This window comes from Protopterus annectens, chromosome 12.part0 (genome assembly GCF_019279795.1).
Source record: "Protopterus annectens isolate FY-2018-M chromosome 12.part0, PAN1.0, whole genome shotgun sequence".
In the NCBI taxonomy this organism is placed as follows: domain Eukaryota; kingdom Metazoa; phylum Chordata; order Ceratodontiformes; family Protopteridae; genus Protopterus; species Protopterus annectens.
The window spans coordinates 388,133,174-388,155,801 of record NC_056746.1 but is presented as its reverse complement, the minus strand read 5'-3'; positions in this window follow the sequence as shown (position 1 = coordinate 388,155,801).

Sequence of the window (22,628 nt, the reverse complement as noted above, 5' to 3'; positions counted from 1 at the left end):
ATACATGTAATTAATTTCAAGGAGGCCAAGCCCTCCTTTAGAATAGGGAGTATATAATCTTGGCATCTACTAATTTTTATAAATCATTTGGTTAGCATCCATCTTGTTTTCTTGTGTAATCTATCCAACACATTTTGGGGCCAATCAATCACTCCAAAACTGTAAGTTAGGACAGGAAGAGCAAATTGGTTTATAGCTTGAATTTTGTTCCTAGATGTCAACACTGTTTTCATGATTAATTTAAGTCTTCTACATTATTTCTTACTAAGTTTCATTAGCATTCGTTCATGCTTTATTGCTAATCCTTCATCAATTTCCAAATATTTATACACTCTCTCTTGCTCAAGTTCTTTTATATTACATTCTTGTCCCAAACTGATGTTTTCTTGGTGGTGCAGTTTTTCATCTTTAAAGGTTGCTTTTGCACATTTATCAAGACCAAATAACATTCTTATATCATCTGAAAAAGTTTTGACAACTTGCAGTAGACAGCTTCATGGGTTAAGGGCAAGACAGAATAGCAGCGGTGACAAAGAGTCACCCCAGAATATCCCCCTTTGAATTTTTATCCCTGGGATAATAACTTGTCTTATATCATGGCTTAATTGCAAAGTGGTCTGCCACTGTTTCATGGTCATTGTAATGTAGTCAATCAGTGTAGGGTGCATCTTATACATTTTAAGCACTCTTTTATCCATGAATGTGGGATACTATCAAATACTTTTTTGTAGTCAATCCATGTCATACTTAGATTCTTCCCCTTTTTACAGATCTCCACTATGACTTTATTTAACAACAAATGATCCTTTGTTCCATAAGACTTTCTTTTAATGCCTTTTTGTTCAATTGCCATAATTGAGTTTTCTTCTAAGTGACTATAACCTCTGTTGGCATCAATTCCAGTATATAATTTATACGTTGTTGGAAAGCAAGTTATTGGTCTATAATTTTTAGGGTAGCTTGCAAGTTCACTCTTAAGTAGGAGCATTATTTTTCCTGTTGTTAGCCAGGTTGGGTCCGTTTGGAGTGCGTATATAAATAGTTATTACTCATGGCTAAATCTTCATGCAAAGATGTTAATACTTTTAACTAGAAGTTAGGTACTGCATCTGGGGCTGGGGTTTTCCAGTTAGAGGCTTTTCTTAAATTTGTTTCAATCTCTCTGGCTTTACTTCATCCCATTTCATATCCTGTACCTTTAAACTTCTTATTTTTTCTTTTACTTTTTCTATACATTTAGTATCTTTGCTATGTTCCACAGGATCTTCATAAATATTTCTCCAAAATATATCTATTCCTTCTTTTTTTTGGTGTTTTTTCAGTTCCTTTTATGTTGTTTCCCAATTGTCTATAAAACTTTTTTGGTTAATCAGTACATTGCTTATTTTGTATTTTTTCTTTATATTTATCTGCGTGTCTTCTAAGTTTTTCCACCCGTGCTGAAACGTTTAGTTTATTTGCGATAGGGCATGATAAATCCTGATTTGTTCTAATGCTGTGCATTGCTTTTATCACATCTATCTTTCTAAGTATTTTTGTTGATCTGTTCCCTCTTCTTTACTCTTCTAACAGTGACACTTCTTGTCTTAATTGCTTTATACTTTTCTCTGTTTGATACTTCCATGATGGTATTCAATTTCTCTCCTTCCTTTCCCTCACTACCCTGTGTTCTTGAGGTAGAACTTTATTAGTTATTAATTTAGCTGCAGAGTAATATATCCTGTTTACTTCTATCACATGAATCTCTATGAACACTCCTAATTACAGTGTTCATTTGTTTTATCAAACATCTGACTTTTTGGGTTTTATTGACCTTCTGCAGTTTATTTCTTTCATTGATCTTAATATGTATATCTATTGTTATTAAATTGAGCAACTCTTCTCTTAGCTCATTTTCTTCTAAACCGAGGGCACATTTTTTGTTTTCCATTTCCTGTGGGCATTCCATTAAAGTTCTATAGCATCTTCCTGTGGCATAATCTCTTCAGTTTCATCCTGTGCCATCCATTGCTGTGTAATATGGGAACTCACTAGCCTATCACTCCTCAACATTGACTGCATCAGTTTCCACAGTTTCCTGTTTCTTCCTTTGCTGTCTAGCATCAAGTGAATGCTTATACTGTTTTCCAGTGGAAGGATCCAAAATATCTTCATATGGCACCTGACCAATTGTTTCCCATTCCAGTGGTTTCCCTTAATTTGGATATCCATTGTTCTATCCTGTTGTGGTGCTTTCTGAATTAGATTTTCTACACTAGATCCTTCACTTCCCAGGTACTCCATAACCTCAGTCTCAATTTATTTAACTTCTCCATTACTAATCTCTTTTTCTACTTTTCCTCTTTGTCTTCTTATGTTTGTATTGTAAAGTTTTCCATGTCTGGATTCCTTTGCATTTCTCATCAAATATCTTTGGAGCAGCTCTTTTTATATTGATTAGTTTTCCTTTCTGTTTTTGCATAAATATTACACCATGTTAAATATCTTTTTCTTTCCCATGTTCATATTTCTTCTTCACTGATCTTCCTGCTTCTCCTTACTTTGGGGACTCATTCCATCCTGCTCTGATATAACCTGTGTTAGACCTTCTACACCAAACCCTTCACTTCGCAGGCACTCCATAACTTCAACTTCTATATTTATTAACTTCTACTTTACTACTCTTGTATTCTACATTCCCACTTTGTGATGGTATTTTTGATTGTGAAATTTTCCACATTTGGATGCCGTTGCCTGTATTTCTCTTTGAATATCTTTAGGGCTGTCTTCTTTATATTGATTAATTTGGCTTTCTCCTTTGCATAAATATTACACCATATCAAATCTTTCTTTCCCATGTCTAGATTTTTTATATATTTTTCAAAAATCTCTAGGTTTTATTGTTTATATTTTTTTTTTATTTTTTATATTACACCATATCAAATCTTTCTTTCTTTCCCATGTCTAGATTTTTTTTATATATTTTTCAAAAATCTCTTGGTTTTGTTGTTTATATTTCGCACTTCATCAGATGCTTCTTTTTCCAAACATTTCAAAGTTTTTGATCAATATACTGTTTTTCACAGATCTGTTGTATTAATGAATACATTTTTATTTGAAGCTTCTTACAGTTTTTCTTGTGGCAGTATTTGCTTTCCTCTAATTTCTGTCTTAATCATTTTGTATATCTTGTGTCTGGAAATTCTGGGCTTTTTGCAAAATAGTAACAATCCAAATTTCTTTCTTATCCTCAATAGTCCACTTTATCTTCTTTATGGCTTTTCTTTGGCATATCAGTTTTTGTGATTTTTATGGACAACTACTTCCTTCTACAACAGGGGAGGCCATCCATCCCCTGGGTCTGGCCCAGCCCCATTGTAGGAATGTTTCCGTATTTTGAAAATTCTACACTGTCATCTTTTCCAGTCCTGACACCAGTGTGCCTACCAGGACTGGGCAGTTTTTTATCCTGGGTCTTGTGCATCTAGCTATCTTTTTTTAATTTTTAACCTACTTCTGTCCATGATATATGCTATATAAATACAGTCTGTATATCAATGTCATCTTGGTGAGATGTTGTGAAAAACAGGGTCCACCTCTTGAAGGTACTCACCAAGACTTGAAGATGAATTAAATTTCAGCAATAATACTCCCCGTTACTTAATGACTTATCATCACTCCATCTGGACCCCTAATGAAACTTTAAGTTCTTGCTGAAGTGTTCTCAGGTCATTGTTACTAATTCCTCTTCTCCCTGTGCTTTGTTTGGATCCAGTTTGTGTAGTTCTTTTTCAATATAATCTAATTTGATTCCAGTATCTGGGGTTACCTGGATGTCACCAGGACAACTTATCATCCCCTTTGTGGAGCCAAACTATTTTGCATAAGATTTTGTAAATATATGTACAGTTTATTGTGTCTGAGAATAAATTTTAGAATCTGCACGCAGTTTATCAATTTATATGTTTTTACTCCTTCCACATCTTATGCATCTATAAAAAGGTTTCCTATTATGCTCAATAACTTTATGTAATTTTTCTTCAAATTTTTCTTGATCTTGTCTCATACCATGCTTAATCTGTTTGTCCATTTCAGTTTTCAAAGTTGTAGTTTGACCTCTCTTCCATTTCTTATATTTTGTGTCTCTCACCTTAATCACATATCTTGTACTTATAGAAATATACCCCCCTGACGTTGTATGCCTAGATCCTGATGTTAAGCATTTTTTTTATTTTTTGCACTCAGACAACTTCTCTTTCAATAAGTTTCCACATTCCATCTGCAGTTTCTCCACTGATCACCTCACTCCAGTTAGTTTTACATAGTGACTGTTTTGCTTCCATATAGTCTGTAATTAACCTTCTGTGCATTGGTTTAGATTTCATTTTGGCAGAATTATCTCACAACAAATTAACCTTTATAACCCCATGATCATTACACATCAACGGTGATAAAGCTTGACTTGAAGTAACAGTAATTTCATTAGGAACACAAACAATTATGTTCCATCCTATGGTGGGTCTTTTTACAATATGAAGCGCTTGTTGCTCCTGAATATATGTTGTGAATAATTTCCTTATTAATATTGTTGCATCAATATTATTCCAGTCTGTTTCTAGTAAATTTAAGTCCCCAGCTAATATTATTCTTCCCTCCTGTGTTTCATGTAAGAAATGTATGAATTCCTCTAGGTCATCTGCACTTGACTTTGGAGGTCTATACACTCCAACAATTGTTATATGTTCCAGGGTTGTCTTTATTGTCACAGTTACACAGTCTACAGTATTGGTGTTATCACTGAACATGTAATAATCACAGGTCTCATAGCTAATTTTAATCCTTATCATAACACCTCCACCTGATTTTTCGTTAGAATGTCTGTTGCAGTAAAAACATTTATACTCTGACAGAACTGGTTTCCAGTCATTGTTCTCTAACCATGTTTCACAAACAATAACAACATCAGTCTTGTGAGAACGTAGCAAATTTTCTAATAAAAAAACTTTATTATTAATCCTCCTAGCATTAACAACCATCAGATATGCATCAAATGTTGTTATCTGTGAACTGTTAAATTTTCAACCTGGCAAAAATCCTGCCTAGTGTCAAATATTATAAAATATTTGCTGCAAAAATTCTCTTCCATGATCTTGACACATGCACGCTATTCTGTCTGAATACATGTGCCCCAAACTAGGCTTAGATGCTCTACACATTTCCATTTTTTAAAACCGGACATGTTTATCATGTAGGTATTTACCCAAAAAATCTTTTTATTCATGGTAACATGAATATATTTTCTATAGATGATTTGTGAAAAATATGTCCTAACGCCAGTACAAGCTATACTATCTAATAGGGATGTCAGTTCCCTACTAACAGTCAGAGAATTGTTGTGGATGAGGTAATTTGTACTGACATTAATAAAAACAGATCTGTACTTCCTTACATTAAGGCGTTCCGAGGCTTGTCTCACATCTTCTATTTTTGATCCTAGCAAACATAACACTGTTCAATGTTCATTATCTTCTCTGCAGATATAAGTATCATTTTCTCTAATAATTAAATCTCCAATTACAAAAATATATTTGCTGATGAGCTCTAAAGAATCTTCAACTTCTAATACAGTAATATCTGCTCTAGCAATTGTTGTGTAGGATAGATCTTCATCAGTCTTATTAATCCCATTACACCTGATGAAGCAAACCAGTGAAAGCGCTTGTGTTATGTACACTAGTAAAGTTTTTTGACTTGGAGACTGTAGCCTTTGTCGTGTCATTGTTTTATTTTATTAATCCCACTGTTTTCATTGTATATTAAATTCTCATCCAGCTGGCATTGTAAATCCACAGCTTGAGCCATGTAGTCAGCATCTGTCTTTCTCTTCTTTTTTCTTATGGTAATGTTCTTCAATCCTTCAACATTCAGTTTTGATTTCTTCCTTTTCAATTGCCCCTTAGCTCTTTTTTCTACCTTCTATTTTGGAAAAAATGATGCCTTTTTCTGTAGACTGAAGGTTTTCTGATAGAAAAATATTATCATTCCCTGTAACCTATGTGTTATATAATAAAGCAGTGTCCTTTTTAGAACGTATTCTTTTTACTTTACAGACCTTAATCAGTTTCTTTTTCTTCCTTGGTTGTGAACTTCTTCCTTTCTTTCTTTTTTGGTTTTCTTCTAAACAAACTGGATCCTCAGATTGCTCACTACTTGCGTCCAGAATTCCAAAGTTGTCAGGGACATCGTCTTGTTTCATAGTGGTTGAATGACCTTTGCAGACAACAGATGCATCATTTCCGAAATGTGTTCTATTTGTTCTTTGCCTAACATTATCTATCTCACCAGTCCAGTCATTAATATATGAAACAACAGTTCTCCAAGCTGTGCCAATTGCACATGTGCAATCACCATCATTAAGTCTAGATTTACTATTAAAACACTGGTAAGCAAATCATCTTTTGACACGAGGAGCACAGATCATGAGTGTTATCAGCTGTTACCTTTAAACATGCATAGCATTTACGACACTCTGCAAGATATTTGTGCATTATCAAATCATTAATTGCATACTCATTTAATGAATCCATATTCAGCTTCAAAAAAATAAAATATTGTACAGGAAAAGAATAATCAAAATCAGTAACCACAGAATTCAAAGAGAACTTAAATCAACTTCTATGACAAAAATCACACAAGCAATATACAACTAAATACAAAGTAAATGCAGTAAAGTTGTTCTGACCATATAGTCTCTGCAAGTCAGACAAAAGCTGTTATTCTTTTACGTCGCTCGTGAAACAGTCACACTTCTTTTTAACATTAAAGATCAATGAATCAATAAGATCAATAAATCACAAACCAAGGTAGGATTGTTTAGATATGCTCTGGATTTTCAAGAAAAATAATGAATCAAAGTAGATCTTGTTAACAAGCTATCCCTTCCTACCTACAAACAGTGAAAAACAGTAATAATAAATTAAATATAAATTCAAATAAAAGCTTCGCTTACCTGTCATCTCCACAGTAAATCACAAACTGAGGTAGGATTGTTTAGATATGATCAGGATTTTCCTCTCTGCAGTCTGTGTGAATTTATAGCTGTCTAGGCCCCTTGGGATGGCTAGAGCATGCCTGTCTAAAACCAATCCCTTTTGTAACAGCCAACAGTGAAATTAAAGGTAAAACAACAAGTTATGAATCAAAGTAAATTGTGTTAACAAGCTATCACTTCCTACCTACAAACAGTGAAAAATAGAGATATCAAATAAAATATAAATTCAAATAAAACTTCTCTTACCAATCAACTCCACAATAAATTACAAACCAAGATACGATTGTTTAGATTGTTCCAGATATAATACTAGTTTGTTCTGATATTGGCCTATCTCTTCTACTTAGTTGACACAACTGACGTAGCTACCCAGCATCTGGGTATCCTCACAGGATGTGTCCAGCTGCAGTTGCCTAGTGAGACAAGTATACAAGATCTGTGGCTTGATACATCTCCTGGCACAGAAGCATTGTGTGGTTGGGTACCAGATGCTTCTCCTCCTATGGTAGTGTCTGCAGTGTCCATACAAGTACTTGCAAATGAAAGATTATTAATTTTGTTAGGACTCATGCTACTATCCAGACACTGTTGTTTTCGTCTAAATTTATGGATTTGTATGCATGTCTGTATGTCGTAGTGTAGCACTGCACATTTTGTGAATCATGCCCTTTCTGAAAATACCAGGTTAGACTATTTCCCATATTGTTATCATGCTTTTTCTGTTGGTGGTAGATTTGAACTGGTTCTTCTGTATGTGTTTATTAATGACATAAATGCTTTGTGTATATTATATTCTATATAAAATTGTTACATATTTCTTAACATGTTTATGAATAGTGCACGTTTCTTTAAAATCAACATGAAAACAGCACTAAAATGAAAGTGTATCACACGGTGGCAAGAACATTTTAAATTGTATTATACTATATTTTCATTTTCTAGCCATTTCATTATTTAATTATTTTAAGAGTTGTATGTAATTAAATGACATTCATTATGATGGATGTTCTTTGGTATAAAAATAAAATGTTTTAAATGTTTGCAGAAATGATATAGTGGTTTTACATGGATGCTCACAATTTATATTATTTTTAATAAAAGCATTTTCACTTGCTAACGTGCCAGTTTTTATGCCACTCTATGTTTGAAGCACTTCATTATACTGTGACTGTAATTTTATGCCGTAACTTGTTTTCATCATGTTCTTTTTCCTCATCTACTATCGCTTTGCATGCTCCCTTCAACAGTCAATCTGCAGCCTTTAGTAGGAGACTGTCCTATGCACACACCACCCTCTCACTGAACACATACTTATTTATGCCCACAATCATTCTCCCTGATTTCAAACTGTGCTGCCTTTGATGTTCACTTAATTTTGCTAAATATAATGCCAACTTGGGGTTTATTGATTCCTTTAAAGTATCTAAAGTTCTTTATCATGTCTCTCCTCTCCTTCATTTCTTTAAGGGCATATGTCTTAAGTTTTATTAATTGTCCTTTATGATGTTTCTGCTGCAAGTTTTGCACTGCCTTTGAGTTACTCCTTTGATCAGTGTCACTTTTACACTTATCCTTGTCTCAGTCTCAGTCCTATGCACATAATATGGAGTATCACTGTCTGTGTGTAGGAATAAACAAAACAAACTCTCATTTTCTGCTGCTGATAACTCTTCCAATGTACCCAATAGTGTGCCAATTACATACTAGATACCTGGCTCACAGAAGCCAATTTATTCAAGCATGGAAGACCAAATGATCAACCTTACACAAGTAACATAACTTGCTTTGAGGAATGAAGACATCACAGTTAGTTACATTATTTATAAAGACACAGAGATGGGGCCAGTTGTGTGCTGGTGTGAGGGGCTTGCCACATGTAAGACAATAGTAAGCTAGCTGCACACTCATTCTGAACATAAGTGTGACATGGCTTCAAAGAGCTGGGTGTTAGTGGAATAAACCATGGCAATCTCTGCACACTTGCATTGTTATTGCTTTCAAACAATGAGTTACCAGATGTCAGCATGTAGATCATCTGAAGTAAATACTCCATGGAATTTTTTCCACATCTGTTGTTAAAACTATTTAATCATCCTTCCTAAAATTTATAGTCGTTTCTGTTTTTTTTCTTTTCCTTCTAAGCTCCATGGTTTAGCATTTCTCTATATAAAATCCAATCTGCCATAACAAGGCTGCAAGAAAGATACATGGCATTTAAAACATGCTAAGATCACAAGAGAATACATTCAGAAATGTGCAGTAAGTGGAACAAATTTTAAGAACAACTGAGGACTACCGAAGAATGAAATAGCAGACTGCAGTACTCTAATTTGTTTGGAACAGACCACCACCAGAAGTGCTAGGCGTAAAAAAATAAGATTCCTAGCCTGCAAGTACTATGCAATACACAACAATATATCAGCAAATGTTGGAAAGGCTGCCAGACTCTGTGTTGGGTCAATGGAAACTGATGAGGCAAGCAGCATTTGGGGAGACTAGGTGGATTAATTAAGCAATTCTTTTCTGTCAGCAAATTCTGTATCTGTGTTTAATGTCATTATTTATTATCACTAGAAGAAGCATTTCTGTTGCCTGAGAGTTAGGTTAAGTTTCTCTTACTGCATCTGGGCTGGGACAACAAAAAAATCTAGCATCATGCCTTTGTCTGACAGCTTTGTACTAAAAATAAGCATGATTAATTTTGTCTGATTTAATGTTAGTAAAATTAACACTTTGCAAAAGTAAACAATAACAAATTATGTCACACTATAAATAGAAATCATTTTCCATGATTTTTGCCTGCAGTGTTTAGTGACCAAATACACATATGTTCCAGTTTTAAAAATAAAGAACAACCAGATGTGGAATTCATTTTGATCTGGACATTCACGTACAATTTTTTTGTTGCATATCGTTTACTGCAGTGTAATAGATTACCTAACAAATAACCACACCGATTCTATTGATTAACATGCTGCTTTTTGCTGCAATTATGCATCCTGTCATAGGATTTAGAGATGTGGTCACAGCAACAGTGCAGTAAATGCTAAAAACTTTCCACACAGATTTCTAACTTCATAAATGGTATACAATCTGGTTACAAGTTTGCTTGTGCTGTCTCTTTGATTTACATGCAACACTATAAGCAAACCAAGCAGCATATTGAAATGCTAGATATCTTTGTTTGCAATTGGAAAGATATACCTTAGCAAGGAACAGAACCAGTCTAACATTAGAACATTAATGTAAGTTCTCACACAATACTCTGAGGGTCTTTTGACTGAATAAATAACAAGGTACAGTCCAGCAGCAGTAAGATGGCTTTTCTCTTTATAGTTGTTTCCCAGTCCATGTGGTTGCATTGCTTATCATTAAAACTGTAGTATAATTTACTAAATGAGCTTCAGAGTTTTGTACCTATGTTCAGTAATTAAATCTTGTATACTGAACACATATAATAGCTGAGAAGCTGCAATTTGTACTTCTTTGCCATTTCAAAAGATTCCAGACCTCCACACCCTTAAGGTGGCCTTTTCCATGCCCTTACATTGATAATTCATTTTCTATTTTAATGTGTGGGTTAACCCTTTAATCTTTCACATACCTTTCTTTCTGTCTCCTTTCTCCTACTTCATCTCTTCTCATTTTTCATATTCATCCTCTTTTCATTGGCAACAGTCTTTCTAGCTTATTTTCATTCTGACCCCTGTTAAGACCACATATTTTAAAGAGTTCATAAGTCACTTCTGACAGTGCCCCTACCCAGTCTCTCCTTACATCCCCCAATAGGCATTTTCCTACTCCATGTCACACGTACACACACACACACACACACACACACACACACACACACACACACACACACACACACACACACACACACACACAGTGTAGCGGTTAGCGTTGCTGCCTCACAGCAAGAGGTTCTCCGGTTTGATTCTTGGCTGGGGTGCCATCTGTGCGGAGTCTGCATGTCCTCCCTGTGGTTGTGTGGGTTTCCTCTGGGTGCTCTGGTTTCCTCCCACATCTCAAAGACATGCAGTAGGTGGATTGGACACTCTAAATTGGCCCTAGGTGTGAGTGTGTGCATGTGTGTGCCTTCTGTGGAAGGTTGGGCGCCGGGCTGGCAACTCGACACTGTAAAACTCCACTGCCAATCATGAGCGGACAGATGATCTGCTGTGGTGACCCCTAACCGGGAAAAGCTGAAAGAAGAAGAAGATACGTCACTTCTGACAGTGCCCCTACCCAGTCTCTCCTTACATCCCGCAATAGGCATTATCCTACTCCATTTCACACGTACATACACACACACACACACACACACACACACACACACACACACACACACACACACACACACACACACACACACACATCCACACACTCATATACACATACAGACACACACACACATGCAAACCTTCTTACAATTACACCATCAATTTTTATGCCATTCTCTCTATTCATGCATCACTTCAAATATATATTTGCATTAAAAATGCATATCTGCTTTACAGAGTTAACAGGAAGGATAGTTTTCTTGATTTATCTTTTTGCCCTCCTCTCATCTTTCATTTATCTTCAGTTTCTTGTTTGTAACTTTTTTTGTCTCTAGGTCCAATTCTCGTGTCTTTCTTCATCATGATCTTTATTATGATGACCTGTTTCCCTCCAGTATTACCCTAATTATACACCATCCTCATTATCTGATCCAAACATCTGCTTTTTAGTTTTTCTTCCATATTCTGCCCATTTATTCATCAAAACATTTATTTTATTTGTTGTTTGGTTAAGCCTATCTGGCACTGATGCGCCTGTCTAAAGGTGACTCAGGAACCAAGAAGTATTTTCTGGATAAAAGAGTTACTCATAGTCACATAGTTTTAAAATGGAGACTGAGGGAATCAAACACAGAACTCCATGCAGAAGCAGATGAGTAGCTCTTAGCCTTAATCCTCTATGTTAAACTGATCATTTCTTGATTCCTTATTTTCTATTACATTATTATTTAATAAATATAATTATTCCCTGTAATTCCCATCTATGACCATTGTGGTATTCTTTGTTTCCATTTTTCCTTAGCAGAATAAGATTAATGTATTTTTCTCAGTCAGTAGGACCTGTACTTCTCTAATTGGTTAATATATACTGAATTTCTCCGATGCAGTGTTTATGTATCTCCTTTTCTTATAATGTTTTGCTCATCAGATTTAACTGGGTGATATGCCCATTTCATTGTATTCCCCAGACAAATGTAATTTCATACCTTGAACATCTGTTTGATCAACAAAATACAAATATACATAAAACCACGTAAGTGAATAACAGGGAGAATTAGTTATAATTATAATAATTTGCATACTGTAATGCCCACATGAGTTCTAGTGATTCAGGTTCAGAATTATGATATATAAACTGTAAAAGCAGTGAAAGTTGTACTTAAGGGATAAATAGTTTTGAAAGCTGTATTTAAGTGTAACTATCTATTCATCTATTCTTGCAGTGAGTGAGGGAATTGTCCATGCAGTTTTATTAGTGAAACCTTGAAGATCTCTGTGAGACAATTTATATGCAGTTCATAACAATTATGTCAGCACAATGCTTCTACCTTACTCTAGAGAAATCGCCTTCATTTCTGACCAGTAACTTTAAATAGGATTTTTTGCAGTGAAGTCCATAATATTTTGTAAGGAAATACGTGGGGAAATTGCTCACAACCTTTTATTAACATCAGCCTTTTTCCTGCACTGTCAACAACCTTGGCAACTGGTTTTGCTGAACACTGTGCTTTTTAATGCTGTTCATAAAGCAGAAGGGCTACAGAACAATTTAGGGCTGTAATAAAATTAATTTACTGCACTTTCGGCACTGTCAGAAGTTTATAGTGCACATTACTGCTAGGAGTTCTCAGTCTGAAACTTCCATTCATTCACCTGGCACAAGTTTCACAGATACAACCCTTTAAAAGAAAACAGTACACTCTGATACCTCTTATGTTCTAAACAAATGCACAATAAATAGCTGTCATTCCATATACCCACAGTATCAAATATGTTCACAGTTTACCTAGCCACATCAACATTAAAATCATTAAGGTCATGCAGTCCCATCTAATAATTACTATCAGCAAAGTTTTGTTATTGATTCTATGGGATACACACCATTTTCTACATCACATCTAATCAACGCAGTTAAATCATATATTTCTGAGCACTTAGTTTCAAAACTAATATTTTTCTTTCCCTATTTGTACATAGTGGAGAAGGACAAAAATACAACTTTTAATTTTGTAAATCCCCTTGTATTTCTTCCTATTTATAGTGTCTGGTAACCTTGGAGCTCATTGCATTATTAACTGGGGTCTGGAATGAAGGGTGTAGAGGGCTTGCCTCCTGCACAAAACATCATTTTGTTGTTAATGCCTTTGTCTGAGATTGGTACAGCTCTACCTGTCTTTTACAAAACAGAATTCATACCTAGTCACAGATCTCTTACTCTAAATGCTTACCCATACCTGTTATCTAAGCATTCGTTACATTGTTCAGCTCTGCAATTCTAACACCTTATTTCCATTAATGATTCATTCAGTATTGAGCTACACATATGCAGAACCAGTTCAGCACATTGTCAATCCATTGCATCCTTGTGGACATATGCCTCAAATTCCATGTCCAACAAATCAAGGTTACTAAGCAGGTAAATAATAATAACACAGAGACTTCAGATGGATTAAATGGCCGCAGCCATGTGTTTATTGCCAATCATTGTCAATGACTTTCTCTAATAAACCAATTATTATGAGATGTGCGCAAGGCAGGAATATCAGGGAGGCCATTTATTTCTTTCATAGCATTCCACTACGCCTACAGGACAACAGACAGCACTGTCGATATCCGGCCCTTTTTATGTATCATACCCATTTCATAACAACTTTTTCACAGTTCATCCCAATTCTTCTGGGCCGCCTTACAATCTGCCAAGGGGGGCCATTGCCAGGCTGATAAGTCCCCTGTCAACAATCCCTTGGGGCTGTCTGGCCTGCGGAAGGTCCAGCTGAAAAGTCCTGTGACCTCCCCCCCCCACTTGCCTTGGCCTCCCTTACCTTTCCTGCCTTCCGCCACAGAAGGGAGGAATGTTCCTCCCTTCCGCCAGCACATCTCAACCTACTCTAGGTGAATGCCCTTCAGAGCTAAAACTGCCTGTAATTCCTTGTAAAATACCTGTGAACCTTTTTCCGATAAATGAACCCCATCTTTCTCATACCTATCTGGCCACCAGACCCGAATGCCAGGGTGGGGAATGTACAACCCCTTAATGGCCTTTAAATTCTTATCCATAGAATTATTAATTCTCCGTCTCATTCTTTCCACAGCTTTTATGGACCTAACCCCTTTCCATCTTTTTCTCTGTACCACTTCTGACCAACCAATAATGGCGTGTGGCCAGCATTCATGTATGTAATTAATTTCCCGTACCATAGAACTAATTAAATCTTGTATTGGTTGCTGACCAATATCATTGCCCCCTAGGTGTAACACGATGGCTGCAGGAGGTTTACCACTTCTCGCTGCTTGTTGCATTACTGTGCTAAGCTGGTGCCACCGCATTCCTGACACCCCATACCAAACTGTTTTGCCTGGAGCTTGTTCTCTTTGAAAGGGTAAGCCCGGCCTGTTCTGCACCCAGAGGTGAAGTCTCCGAACAAAGGAATGGCCAGCTATCCAGATGTATTTCTGTTCTGCGGATTTGTCTGCTGAAATGCAATGAACAAGAGTTAGAGTTGTTTACACCTTACATAACTTTTATAAGCTTTGGATTTCCATCTACCCATCCTCATAATGTCTGCCTGCGACATCCCCATTTCATGTGCATAGGAGGCTGCACCTATCCGAAAAGAATGCAATGTATACCTGCTTGTGTCCAAGCCTATCAACTTAACTGCCTGCTTTAAGACTGCTCTCACCTGGTAATGTGTAAGTGGTTCACCTTGCTGATGGCAGAAAAATGGTCCACCTAATAAACCCCTATAACCCTGGTACTCCAATAACACTTTAGTCACATTCCATTCTAATCCCTCCGGGTAACTACTCTTACCCATTGACCTTTGCCTTCCTGATCAGTTTTAGATTTCGCCACATAAATCCAGGTGTCATCACCCAGCACGTGTACATGTTCTAAAGGCAGTACTGTCCCTTGGCTTTTCTTGTTCGGTTGGACAATTTCCGACCATCTAAATGCCCCACAAAAGCCAGCAGAAAGGCAGCCTTAAATAATGATACCTCATAAGTAGAGAAACAAACCTCTGAAACCGCAATCCATAACTTGCTTAATACAGCTGGACCTATAGGGTATCTCTTATCCAGCCTCTTGGGTGTTTGTCTCCCCCAACCTTTAAACATCGCACGTACTTGGAAAGTGTTAGCTAGATCTTCCAAACCCAAGGCCTGATGGAACCAATTCAAGGCTGACAATGTGCTTCTGGCTCTGCCCAGGCTCCAACCTTTTTCTTTCATCACCATGATATAAGACCTGATTTGGTGAGGTGGAAAAGGCCAAATGGATTCCCAGCCTCTGGTTATTCTAGTTTGCAAGAACTGTTGTATACATTTATTGTACCTTACCCTTGTTCTTCTACTGAGAGAATTACACATTAGCAGCCATTGTCGTCTGTCCATAAGGCCCATAATTGAACTGGCACTGGTGTCAGAGAAGGAGTCGCCCTTGGGGCCAGCGACCAGAAACGGGGCCACTGCAAACGAGAAAGGGCATCTGCCAATGAGTTATCGATGCCAGGAATGTGTTGTGCCTTAACTGTCACATTAAATGTCAAACACTTAAATGTAAAATATCTCATCATCCTACCTAATACCCCTTTTCCCCCCAGCTGATTATTGACTATATGCACTACACTATTGTTGTCAGAATGCAGCCAGACTACTCTGTTTTTCATTTGTGCTCCCCAAATTTCCAATGCCACCACTACTGGGAAAAATTCCATATCTGCGATTGAAATATCTACCCTGTTTTTCAATTGAGACGGCCAAGCCATGCTGAACCAGTGATCTTGAAAATAACCCCCAAAGCCAATTCCCCCCGCTGCATCTGTAAACAACTGAGCGGGAGGTAGCTGGTCTCTCTCCTGCCAAATTGCTATCCCATTGTAGTCTGATAAGAAACTCCACCACACACCTAAATCCTCCTTCATACCTTGTGTGATCCTAATCCGATGGTGTGGCTTTGTGCACCCTGACCCCTTAGCAGCTAAGCGCCTCATAAATGAGCGTCCTACAGGAATCACTTTGCATGCAAAATTCATTAACCCTACTAATTCTTGTAACTGTTTAAGGGTTATCTTATTCTGTGTTAGCACTTGACTTAAGAGTAGTCGTAATTTCTGCACCTTGTCAATAGGAAGCCTGCACTGCCCATTGAAGCTATCAATCTCTATACCCAGGAAAGTCAATCTGTTCGTCGGGCCCTCTGTTTTATCCCTTGCTAGCAGCACCCCTAACTCCCTGCATACCTGTTGAAATGTATCCAACGCTTGTAGACATTCCCCTGTGTCCTCCTTCCCAATGAATAGAAAGTCATCTAAATAATGAACAACTCTGTCTTCCCCTACCCGCTGAGCCACCAACCAGTGTAAGAAGGAACTGAATTTCTCAAAAGTAGCACATGCTATTGAACAACCCATAGGCATGCATTTATCCATGAAATACTGGCCTTCAAATGCCAAACCTAACCACCCTTGGTCTTTAGATGCAATGGGTAAAAGTCTGAAAGCAGACTCTATGTCAGCTTTTGCCATAAGGGCCCCTCTTCCCTTCTCCATGACTTTCTTAACAGCTTCATCAAAAGACGCATAATGCACTGAAGTCCCTACCCCATTTATGTAATCATTTACCGAATTTCCTTGTGGATAGGATAAGTGGTGAATAAGCTGAAATTCACCAGGTTTCTTTTTGGGTACTACGCCGATAGGAGAAACCTTAAATGCTCTTCTTGGTGGGCAGGAAATGGGCCTGCCAGTCTGCCCGCTTCCAATTCTTTATTTATTTTTGCTCTAACTATGTCCGGATGCTCTTCTGCTGACTTCAAGTTCTTGACCCAAACCCCTTGCTTCCTACCTTTTGCTGGTATCTTGAAGCCCTTGGTGAATCCCTCTTGTAGTAATGCTGCTGCTTCTCTATCTGGATACGCTTTGAGCCATTCCTTTAAAATATCCCCTTTTACCGGCGTTGGGAGATGGAGCTGCACTTTAAAGGTGGCGGGTGAGTAAAAACTTTTGTTCTGGGGGTTTGAGAGATGAAAACAAGCCTTGGCTGGGTGGTTTACCTTACCACAAGCCATGCATTGATGCTTAAATCTACACTGAAGTTGATTCCGACACTGACCGAAGTTGTACTGATAACACTTCCCAGCACTCCCGTCTGTTCTGTCCCATTGGTTGTCTGTTGTTAAACCGAACCTATAAGTGTTATACCCATTCTGATTAACTGGAAAACCACAATCTGTTGTTGCTGCATCTCCGCTTGTATCTAGCCAGCAGAAAAGCCCCAAATCCAACCATGCCCAAGACCTCTCTGGGTATGACTGCCTCATCCTTCTGTAGTCCTCATCATACCTCAACCATCTGTTGCCCCCTTGAGCAAAGCGCATCGTGGTTACCCTATTAAAGTGCGTCCACATGTCTTTTGCTTTAGCAGAACATCTATCACCTAAAATTTGAGCATAAATGGAGTAACCAATCGCCCAGTTTTCCCATGTTCTTCTTACTTGTAACCTCCTTTTTTTGGCTACTGAATATTCAACCCTGCCATCCTTATCCTTTTCCTTTTCTTCATCCTCCCTGTTCAGCAATGAAAATATATCTATGTATTCCCCACTTGCAATCTGTTGTTTCACTTTTCACTTAAATGAAAACCTAGTGGTAAGTCTAACGTAACTGCACCACTGTACTTAACCAGTTCTGAGTCTCCCTTCCCCCCTTCCAGCACAGTCTGACCCTTGTTTCCTTGATGCATTACTGTATCATCATCCTGTTTACCTTTGAGCTGAGCTAATAAAGCTCCCATCTGTTCTAAAAGTGCATTGTTAGTTTGGGGACACCCAACTCCAGCCATGGAGCCCCCTACTGTTGTGGCTGACTCAGAGTCCTCCGCTGTCTGCTTGTTGTCAATCCCAACCATGTCCCTCAAAGTATCGTGACTCTGTGAAATGATTTGATTAACCTTGCAGTGTTCTCCAGGCAAAGATTCATAGTACCTTAATTCCTCATCTAATATACCTTGGCTTTGTAACCACTGCAAACACTTCTGATCCATAATAGGCATATTCTTACCTTCCCTCTTGCGCTTTTTGCAGTGTTTCTTCTTATCCTTATGCTTCTGAGAATTTCCGGTATTCCTGTCCTGTCCGTCATCTTTCCCATTACTTCCGACTAACCCTTGGGATCCTGAGCTGGGTCCTGTTTGAGGGTCCGGGGGCAGGTCACCCGCAGGTTGAACATTAACTGCTTGAGGCACCTGCCCTGACCCTACTATCTGGTGAAACAGATCCTCCCACCATGATCTCCCTTTTATGCTCAACAAGGTCTGCATTTGTGTTTGCATTTGAGGATCCATCTAGTCAGTGAAAACACAAGACATACCCGTTAGATAATTAGGGTTTTTTTTTTTTTTTTTTTTTAATAGTTATACAAAGTAGTAAAGTGCTTTAACTAAGTTTGTGTTTCACTAACCCGACTGATGCTGACCTGCCTCAGACAAACTGCAGATTGCTGCGATTTGGCTTGCAATCTGTTGTTTCATGATCTTGTAATCAGTTTTGTGGTTGTGAGAAGACTGATTTCTTTGGTTCTAGAACTTTTGCACAGAGAGTGGATGGAAGCCAAAGGTCAGGTGATGGCTTTGCTTTATTCCTCGACTCATTTACAAGTAGTTCACTGGAGATTTCATACCTTTTATCAGTTTCTTAATGTTGTTACATATATTAGCTTTCCCTTTCTCATTATAGTACATTCTGAGCTTGCACCATTATACACTATTATATTACATTGCATTTCATTTAAATGTACAAGCAGGTCTAAGCATTTCAATACTTTTAAAAAGTAAGTCCGTCAGACAGCACAGAGCACAGAGGATTAAGGCAATGAGCTGTTAACAGCCTGCTTCCTGTAGTTCAAGATCGTACTCTCACAGCCTTGATTTGCCTGCTGTGCAGTGATCAACACATCACTTAGCCCGACAGTGTTCTGAGGCAATTGTGAAATTGGACTGAGCATCTCAAAAGCCTCCTGGTCCACATGCCTAATAACTACCTATGAATGAATAAATATTTATTCTGCCTTTACAGTGCATTCATCATTCTACATCCCTCCTTCCTGCTTTTCCTACTTACCCTTTCTCCAATGGCCTTGTACTATTTAGAATGCCTTCTCCTTCATGGACTATCTCTCCAACATCTATTATAATAGCCTTTTCCATGTGTTCTTAATCCTTCCCATGGAGAAATGTTTTCACAGATCCAAGGAATAGTTGCTCCCTATAACCTGCTGCTTTAACCTAGTTCTCCTTACCCCGCTCTTCCTGTTCAGGATGTCCCGTGCACGTCTCTACGTCATAATCTTGTGCTACCTTATCAGGTCCCCCTGAATATTCTGGTCTCTAAGCAAACCCTTAGTTCCTCTAGTCTCTAGCCTTAGCATTTCTTTTGTATTTCATGCACCCTTCTGGTGGCCTTTTCCTCTGGATTCTTTCCAGCACCCTCATATTCTTTTCATTGTATTTCCTTGAACAGATTTCAGGACTGAATATGCTACTCAAGGTAGGGACTAACCATGCCTCTGTAGAGGAAAAACGTTACTTTCTTCCTTCTGGAATTGAACCCACTGGGGATAAGTGTCAGAGTTCTGTTGGCTGCTGTGACTTCTCTCTCACTGTGTTTTTTGTGGTTAAGTCTAGGTATGATTAATACTTCCAAATCACATTTCTTCTCTTTTGTAAAAGTTCTACTTTCCCATCTGATAGCTAACATTGCTGTGACCCAAGTGCAGGACTTTGCATTTGTATGGACTGAGCCTCAACTGCCACCATTAAGCCCACAGAGTCAGCCTTTCTAGCTCCTTCTTTAGACTCTTCACCATTCTGCAGTGCTATCCCTAATTTAATGTCATCATAGAAAAGGCTAATCCTGTTACGTTTTCCAGAAGAGATGTCTAAAATGACTGCACTGAAGATTACTTAACCTAATACTGACTCCTACAGCACTCCACTAACCATTTTCCTTCTTCCTGACATTGTCCAGTTACCACAACTCTTTCTGTCCATCCATACAACAACCAGATTCCCCCAGCGGCCTTCGATGTGTGACTATGATTAACATATTGCTAAAATCAACAAAAAGCATGATTCATGATACTCTCCTGTAAAAGTCACTTATAATCCAATCATAAAGCTACATTCAGTTTGTCTGACAGCTTCTTCTGGCCAAGAACCTCATATTTGTTGCTGCTGCTGTGGAGGTTGTTCTCTGGGAAAACAACCATCCTTTCATTACAATTCTCTCTATCACTTTGCCAGTTGTCTGCTATTGCTCTTAGGCTAACAGGCCAGTAGTTTCCAGTATTTTCTCTGTTTCTTCCCTTGTGAAATAAGGTACCAACAGTCGTGTTCTAAGCCTCATGCTTTTCCCCAGAGGTAAGTGATTTGCTGGAAACCTCAGCAGAGTACTTGGTACCACACTGACCAAATCCTGAGGACCCTTGGAAACAACCTATTATAGTGTATTCTTTGTTAAGAAGGCCATTTTTCTGTCCGTCTCCTTTGTCTCTATTCTGACTTCTGTGTCCTGGTCTCTCCTAGTATGGTGCCCTCTCCTTGCAATTCTTTCTAAATACTTAAATATTTATGTTGTATCAATACTTTGGTCAGACTTCTATGATCTCTTCCCATTTTTCTGAGCCCAGCCAATTATTTATCTCCTTTCCAGCTTTATGCTAAATATCAACAGTAGCATTTTTCAATTTCTTAATCCCTTCTACCTTTCTTAGTTTGTGACTTTGCTACTCTCACCTCCTCTGGAACAGTTATTAAATCCCCAAATGATTTAGCCATCCTACAGGAAGGTTTGCCCCAAATAAATAATTGATGCCAAAATCATGGACGGAAACTAAATGGCAAAAAATGAATTATCATATCTTTTGGGAAGTCATTTACACTAGGAAACTACCACATTAACAATATACCCGTAAGAGTTCATCCAGTTATTCAGGATTTGGGAACATATGTGGACAGTGGCCTAACTTTCGACCATGTGTCCATTCTCATAACAAAGCCCTATATGGCACAGCTTATAAACAAAGAGATTGTGTCTAGATAGAGGGATGTCATTGTTCTCCTTTACTCAACCATCATTAGGCCAATCAAGTATAATGCCTACTTTGCCATGTATCTGTCCACATACTTGCAACAAATGGAACATCCAAAGAGATGCCTTATTAAAAGGATACAAAGATAAATGAAAAAACATTTTAATGGGTTTTAAACAAATGTTTTGTTTTAAGTATTGTGTCCTTTTTGTGTTTTTATTCAGTAAAAGGAAAATATTATACCCGGTTCTGGGATATGTATGAAATGAGTGCATATGTTTTTAATTTTCTAGTTCAAGTTGTATTAATTAATTAATTGATCTGTTTCTTACTGGTAGATTTGTAAAGGGAGATTGTTTAAATAGGGGTAGTTTGATTCAAGACCACATCTGATGAAGTGTATGATAAACGAAAACGTATATTTGTGAACGTTTATGGTGTTTTGTGTATTAAACTTTTGGTTTCTACGATTCCTCTCAGAGCTTCATTGTTTTATCTTTTGTGTGGGCTTTTTTGGATTTATAAAAGGATACAAAGCCTAAACAATATTTCCTATATGGACAGACTCAAAGCTCTATCACTATACTTGGAATCCTACACACTTCTTAAAGGAGTCTGTGTCTAGCATACAAGCATCCTCTAACCAATACTAATGGATTTACTGCACATCAACAAATCAAACGGCATCAGAAATACTCAGTATCAGGATCTAAACCTCTTTTGCAACATCAGCTGAACAGTTTTGAGGGACGGCGTTATCTCTCAAAAAAATATTGCTATTCTGGAACAGACTCCTCATCCACATCAAACAAAGCTCATCTCTGTCCATATTCAAGTGCAAGTTAGATATATAAATGGGAAACAGAAAATTTATACCAGGAATGCCCCTGTACTACTAATGGACACTAGCAGTTCCTAAATGCTTTATCCCATGCATGGGTCCCCTCAAATTATCTATACTATGATCCTAGTTCTTATCACTAAGATGTTTTGTAATATACAGTTATGTATTAGAAGCAGTAGTGTGCATCAAGCATTTCAACTAACCATCTATAGAGCATGGAACCAGTCAATTATATGCTCACTGGCACAGCTACACCAAGAAGCAAGACATAATGCTTCCACTGCTGCAATGACAATATTAACTGAAATACAATGTGGTTCACCAATTATAGAAGCAATTATTCACAAATGAGTAGCAACAAGAAATTGAAAGCTTTTGTTCTG